General features: G+C 40.3%; 1 protein-coding gene and 1 long non-coding RNA gene across 2 annotated transcripts in view; one reads left to right on the forward strand and one right to left on the reverse strand.

Moving 5' to 3' along the window:
- LOC135094692 (uncharacterized) overlaps positions 1-7,500 on the reverse strand; it is a 199,737-nt gene that overhangs the window by 56,278 nt on the left and 135,959 nt on the right. The window lies entirely within an intron of this gene.
- Positions 1-7,500, forward strand: part of LOC135094693 (uncharacterized) — a 91,894-nt gene that overhangs the window by 54,176 nt on the left and 30,218 nt on the right. The window contains exon 3 of the long non-coding RNA XR_010263925.1: positions 5,405-5,582. This is a non-coding gene — a long non-coding RNA (uncharacterized LOC135094693). The remainder of the gene's footprint in view (positions 1-5,404; positions 5,583-7,500) is intronic.

The raw sequence follows: 7,500 nt of genomic DNA on the forward strand, positions 1-7,500 counted from the left end.
TTTATTTGCGGATTATAATTATTAGGGGATTGAGTTATGTCTGTCTGTCTGTATGTCTGTGTGTCTGTCTGTGTATGTGTGTGGGTGATCTTTTTTTCTAGTTAATGTTTTATGTGTTACAGATGTTGACATAATATACATTTGTGTGATTTTTACGTAAACTATGAACAATAAATCATCTATCTGTCCCTCCATCTATCCATCTATTGATCTGTCTATCTGTGTGTGTGTGTGTGTGTGTGTGTGTGTGTGTGAGTGCATGTTTCAGTCACACTACATAAACCAGAAGGAAAACACAATGTAAGACTACAGTGACAAGAATTATTGAACACACTGCAGTACAAAACAAAAATTAACAATCTCAAAATCGTGATTAATATGTAAAAGCTTCTCTGTCGATGAAAGAACGACAGAAAGATGCGTTTGTGAAGTCTGAAAGGGATTAAGAACAAAACTAAAAAAATCAACCACGAGAGTTTGAATAGAGTTTAAAATAGAAGATTCATTGATACTTATTAGTGCTCCTAAGTTTACGTTGTTATTGTTTTACAGTTAATCAGTAAATAGATGTAGTGGTTTTATTCTTATTAATTTCACTGTATTAATATCCTTTTGTTATTGTTCTCGCTTCATTTATTTCCTTTTATCTGTAATACATTGCGTGTGTGTGTGTGTGTGTGTGTGTGTGTGTGTGTGTGTGTGTGTGTGTGTGTGTGTGTGTGTGTGTGTATGGATACGTTTGTTTGTTTGTTTGTTTGTTTGTTTTTTTGTTTTGTTATTGCTTATGTGTTTATGTGTTTGTTCTCTCTCTCTCTCTCTCTCTCTCTCTCTCTCTCTCTCTCTCTCTCTCTCTCTCTCTCTCTCTCTCTCTCTCTCTCTCTCGTTCCTCACCATCAATCATCACACGAAAGCCGAAACACACACACACACACACACACACACACACACACACACACACACACACACACACACAAACAACACACAACAATTTTGAAACACAACGAAACATCAAAAACACAACAAATGGACCAGTTTGTGTTGTTGTTGTTGTTGTTGTTGTTGTTGTTGTTGTTGGATTGTAAATAACGCCTGTTTCTCTTCATTTCAGCAAAACGTCACATTTTTAGCGCTGTAAATATTGTAAACCTTTGTTGATATTTTTTTTCTTTTATATTAAGTTACGAAATCTGAAAGAGTTACTGAAAAAAAAAATTCTTCCTCCTTCTCCTCCTCTTCCTCCTCTTCTTCCTCCTCCTCCTGCTCTTCCTTATTATTATTCCTTTCCTCCTCTTAATTTTTCCGATCCTAATGCCCTCATCCTCTTCCTCTTTCTCCTTCTTCTCCTCTCTCTTTTTTTGTCTATTTCTTTCTTCCTTGTTCTTATCTCCTATCATCATAATTTTTCTTTTCTTAATTTTTCTATTTTTTTCTTCTTTGCTTCCTGTTTACATTTTTTCTCTTCTTTCTTCTCCTTCTCCTCTTCTTCGTTTTTCTCCTGCTTTTCCTCTTGTTTTTTTACTTTCTCTCATTTCCTCCTCTTCCTCTTCCTCTTTTTCTTTTTTTCTTTCTGATCTTCCTTACTTACTCTTCTCTTCCTCTTTTCTCTTCATTTTGCTTCTTCTCTATATTTTCTTGCTCCTCCTCCTCCTCCTCCTCTTTATCCCATTTTATCTCCTCCTCCTCCTCCTCCTCTTCTTCCTCCTCCTCCTCCTCCTCCTCCTTCTTCGGGATCCTCATGTTTTCTTTTTTATTCCGTTCTTTCCTCTCATTTTCTTTATTTTATTTTTGCTCTCTCTCTCTCTCTCTCTCTCTCTCTCTCTCTCTCTCTCTCTCTCTCTCTCTCTCTCTCTCTCTCTCCTTATTATCATTCTGCTCTTGTTCTTTACCGTAACCTTCTTCATTCACATTTTTTTATTCTCTCCTTCTTCTCCTCTTCCTATTCTTCTTTTTCTCTCTCGTCTTCTCTTCTTTCTTTTCGTCTTTATATTACTTTTTTTTGTTTTTTTTTCTTTTTGTATATATAAATTTGTCTGATTCTCTCTCTCTCTCTCTCTCTCTCTCTCTCTCTCTCTCTCTCTCTCTCTCTCTCTCTCTCTCTCTCTCTCTCTCTCTCTCTATAACACTGCATCTAATGACTTTATTTTTCCTTCCTTCCTTCCTTCCTTCCTTCCTTCCTTATAAAGTTAATCCATCCTTCTCTTCCTCCCTTTCATCTTTTCTCCTTCTCCTCCTGAATTATCATCCTATTATTCATTCCTCTTGTTATTCTCTCCCTTTCCTACCTCCCTCCTCGTTCTATTCCTTCATTCCCTCCAAAACAAAAAAGAAATTATCTCCTCCTCCTCCTCCTCCTCCTCCTCCTCCTCCTCCTCCTCCTCTTCCTCCTCCTCCTTAATAGTATCAGGAAACTCACTCCCTCTTCATTCTTTCTCTCCCTTCTCCCTTTCTCCTCTCGCTCTATCCTCCTTCCCTCTTGCCCTCCCCTCCTTCCCGCCCTATCGCCACCCACACTTGCTCCCGCCCACCTTTTCTCCCTCCCGCCCTACCTCCACCCCACCCACCATAACACACTCTCCCCCAGTCCTTTCCCTGTCCTTCCGCTGTCCTCCCGCTGTCCCTCTCCCTCTCTCTCCGTCCCTACTCCTCTCGCTGTCTACAAGGAAGGAGAGCAGCGCCGCGTCTTCCCGCTTCCTCTCACTCCTTCCCGCCCAACGAAACCAAACATCCTCAACAAACATTTATGAGCGACGCAAGGCCTTAAAACACACGGACGCACGCACGCACACACACACACACACACACACACACACACACACACACACACACACACACAAGGGGAGGTGTGAACATATGTAGATCAAGGATAAGAGAGAGAGAGAGAGAGAGAGAGAGAGAGAGAGAGAGAGAGAGAGAGAGAGAGAGAGAGAGAGAGAGAGAGAGAGAGAGAGAGAGGTTTAGTGTGTTTATCTGTAACGTTGCTCTGTTTTCTAATTACGTGCCAGGAGGAGGAGGAGGAGGAGGAGGAGGAGGAGGAGGAGGAGGAGGAGGAGAAGAAGAAGAAGAAGAAGAAGAAGAAGAAGAAGAAGAAGAAGAAGAAGAAGAAGAAGAAGAAGAAGAAGAAGAAGAAGAAGAAGAAGAAGAAGAAGAAGAACTGAGGGAGGAGGAGACTGTATGTATGTGTGTGTGTGTGTGTGTGTGTGTGTGTGTGTGTGTGTGTGTGTGTGTGTGTGTGTGTGTGTGTGTGTGTGTGTGTGTGCGTATCAGCCACAACAAAACCACTTCCTCCAGCCTCACTCACTCCATTACGAATATTTTTCTTACCCCCCACTCTCTCTCTCTCTCTCTCTCTCTCTCTCTCTCTCTCTCTCTCTCTCTCTCTCTCTCTCTCTCTCTCTCTCTCTCTCTCTCCCGGTGCTTAATGCAAACTTTCCCACAAGGCCAAGTGTTCTTAATTAAATCCATCTGCTAATTAAATAAAAACAAACCTTTCCTCTTAGTTTAGTCGACTTTTGTACACACACAGAAAGATAATTATGTTGTAGCTTTGCCTTGTTATTATCATTATCATTACTACTACTACTACTACTACTACTATTACTACTACTACATCTACTACTATTTTTCCACATAAAAATATAAAATAATGATGTTTTTTTGTCTTACTATCATCATTACTACTACTACTACTACTACTACTACTACTACTACAACTACTACTACTATCATTATTATATTTCAAGGTACTTAACTCTCTCTCACACCTCTCCCCCCTAATTCCTTCACCTGCCTCACACCTGTCCCCCCTACATTTCACATTCCCCACTCCCTTTTCCCCAGACTCACCTCCCTCACCTCCTGTACGCTCCCTCACTGCAGACCCCCTCTCTCTCTTCCCTTACCTGCCTCACACCTGTTTCCTTAATCACCTGACGATGTTTGACTAAGAAAACGAACTCACAGCAAATGTTACGTGAATATTATACTGAAATTAAATATATTATTCACTAAGCTTCATTTCAGTAAGATTGCACCCCCCTCCCCCTTCCTCCTGTCCCTCTATCCTGTCACTCTCTCTCTCTCTCTCTCGCCCTTCCCTTCTCCTTACATTCCTCCCTCATGATCTTCCACCCAAACGCCTCTTGTTCTCTCTTCTCTTACTTTCTCTTGGGTTCTCCTGTTCTCTCTCTTTCTCCTCCCTTTCTCTGACGGAAGGGAAGAAAGAAGGGGAGGAAGAGGAGAAGGTGGAAAAACAAATAGAAGATGAAGGAAAGGTAAGTAATAGAAAAATTAAAATAAATGGAAGATGAAAGAAGTGGATACGGAAGAGGAAGAAAGAGGAGGAGAAAAGAAGAAAAAATAAGGAAAAAACAAAAAAATATTCTTTTCTCACCATTAAGTAGAAAATTACTCAGAACTGCAAAAAAAAAAAATAAATAAATAAAATAAAAAAAAATCACCCTAATCTTTTCAAACTTTCCCCCATGCCCCCGCCCCACCAGGTGTCACAAAGGGGGGAGGGGAGAGGAGGGGAGTGGGGGAGAGAGAGACACAGGTATAATTTTGTACTTTATGAGGCTCGGCATTTAATTAACATTTTTTGCCCGCAGGTGAGACGCGAAGAATTATTGGCGGGGTTAAAATGCAGAGGCGGAGTGATGCAAGTTATTAGGACTGTGATTATGTGTACCTGTGTGTGCTCCTGGTGGTGGTGGTGGTGGTGGTGGTGGTGGTGGTGGTGGTGGTGGTGGTGGTAGTAGTAGTAGTAGTAGTAGTAGGTTAGGTTAGGTTAGGTTTAGTTTGGCTAGGTTTGCTTAGGTTAGGTTAGGTTGGGTTAGGTTAGGTTTGGTTTGGCTAGGTTTGGTTAGGTTAGGTTAGGTTTGGTTTGGTTAGGTTAGGTTAGGTTAGGTTAGGTTTGCTTAGGTTAGGTTAGGTTAGGTTAGGTTAGGTTAGGTTAGGTTAGGTTAGGTTAGGTTAGGGTTAGGTTAGGTTAGGTTAGGTTAGGTTAGGTTAGGTTAGGTTAGGTTAGGTTAGGTTAGGTTAGGTTAGGTTAGGTTAGGTTAGGTTAGGTTAGTTTAGGTTAGGTTAGGTTAGGTTAGGTTAGGTTAGGTTAGGTTATTATTATTATTATTATTACTATTATTATTATTATTATTATTATTATTATTATTATTATTATTATTATTATTATTGTTGTTGTTATTGTTATTATCATTAGTAGTGGTAACTATCATTATTACACTTATAGTAGTAATAGGTACTTAAGGAGAATTACTACTGTTCCACCACCTTCACCGCCACCACCACCACTACCACCTTCACCACCACCACCACCACTACCACCACCACAAATATAAACAAAACATCACCTTTCACAAACTAACGCATTTATTTCTCTCCCCCACAGCGCTCCTTCTCCCCCGAGCCCCCACCGCCCCGCCTGGCTGCAGCATGGGCGCGGGGGCGTGGGCGGTGGGCGGCGCTGCGGGCGTGGGCGGCTGTGTGGGCGTGCACAGCCGCCACCACAATCACAGCCACACCCACAAGACCTAATGTTGTGGAGGAGGTTCCGGGTCTTGATGTGGGTGAGTATGTGGAAGAGGAGGAGGAGGAGGTGGAGGAGGAATTTGAATAAGTATTTGAATAAGATGATAAAATATTGAAGTAAATAAGGAGAAACGTGAGAAATTCAGAAGGAGGAGGAGGAGGAGGAGGAGGAGGAGGAAAAAAGAGGAGGAAGAGAAACAAGAAGACCCTTATAAGGAGGAGTAGAAATTAAATACAAGACCAATTAACAAGAGGAGGAGGAGGAGGAGGAGGAGGAGGAGGAGGAGAAACAAGAAGACCCTTAAAATGAGGAGTAGAAGTTAAATACGAAACCAATTAATAAGAGGAGGAGGAGGAGGAGGAGGAGGAGGAGGAGGAGGAGGAGGAGGAGGAGAATCAAAAGTTGCAGATGGAAGAGGAGAGAAGAAAAAGTGATAAAAGCTGAAAATAAATAAGGTAGTAATAGTATAGAAGAAGAAGAAGAAGAAGAAGAAGAAGAAGAAGAAGAAGAAGAAGAAGAAGAAGAGAAAAATAAAAGAGAAAAGATAAGAGAAAAAAAGAAAAGAAAACAGACAACAGTACAAATATCACGAAGAAATTTAATCATTCTGACTCAAAAAAAAAATAAATAAAAATAAAAAATAAAAAATATAAGAAAACAATGAAAAATGGCGGAGACACGACGCCGAGAGAGAGAGAGAGAGAGAGAGAGAGAGAGAGAGAGAGAGAGAGAGAGAGAGAGAGAGAGAGAGAGAGAGAGAGAGAGAGAGAGAGAGACGGAGACAAGAAGAAAAACAGGAATAATACGCATAAGAAGAACGAGGAGGAGGAGCAGGAGGAGGACGAAGAGGAGGAAGAGGAGAAGGAAGAGGAGGTTAACTTGAAGCCACGCATTCTTTCACCAGTAATAATGAAAGTCGACTGAAAACGCCAAATATGCTTGTACGTTTCAAAATTCATAGTTTCAGAGGCATTGGGAGGAGTGGGGGGGTGGAGGGGGCAAGGGGGGATGAGGGGAGGAAGGAGTGAAAAATTCTACATGAGCAAGAATAAGTTTGGGTGAATAATTTTCGTCCCAGCGTGACCTCGGGGCGTAAAGTTGCGATTTATGACCGTCCCTTCCTGAAAAAAAAAGAGAGGGGGGGGAGGAAAAGAATGAAAGGAAAAGAAATGGGGAAAAGAAGAGAGCTTGAAATGTAGGAAATTAATTGCTGGAATGGGTTACGTGTTTGAAATTCGATGGTAATGATTGTTTGGGAGTAGAAGGTGACAATGAAAATGACAGAGTGTATTTTAAGAAGGAATGGAAGGGAAGGAAATGGGAATGGGGAGAGAAAATGATATGAAACGTGGAGAATTAATGTTTGGAATGGATTAAGTGTCTGGAATGTGACGAAGCTGAAAGTGACACAATAAAAATGACGAAAATGAAGCACAGGCCATATTTAGAAAAGAATGGAAGGAAGAAAAATGCGAGTGGGGAAAGAAGAAAAAGGAATAAAACGTAGGAGAATAATTGATGGAATGAAGAAAGTGTGAAGATAATGACTTCTGGAAGGTGGAAAATGATAGATAAGATAATATTTAGAAAAGAAGGAAACAAATGGGAAAATGGATGAATATGAAACATGGAAAATTAAACGCTGGAATGGAATTAATGTTTGAAAATGATGATAATGATTGCTGGAAGATGAAAGTGACACCAGCAAAGAAGAAAACAAATGAAGGTCAAAATAAATATTAAAAAAAGTACGATAATTTTAAACAGAAGAGGAGAAATTTAAACAAAACAGAGTGACATGCATGTAATTAAACGCTGCAATGTAATTTACGTCCATGATAATAATTGCTAAACATTAGAAATTACAGAAAAAATATTAAATAAAAAGTATAGAACGAAATATTGTGGTGAATTCAGTATTTTTTTATTGCATTAGCTTTAAAAAGAGACACAGG

This window comes from Scylla paramamosain, chromosome 46, assembly GCF_035594125.1.
Source record: "Scylla paramamosain isolate STU-SP2022 chromosome 46, ASM3559412v1, whole genome shotgun sequence".
In the NCBI taxonomy this organism is placed as follows: domain Eukaryota; kingdom Metazoa; phylum Arthropoda; class Malacostraca; order Decapoda; family Portunidae; genus Scylla; species Scylla paramamosain.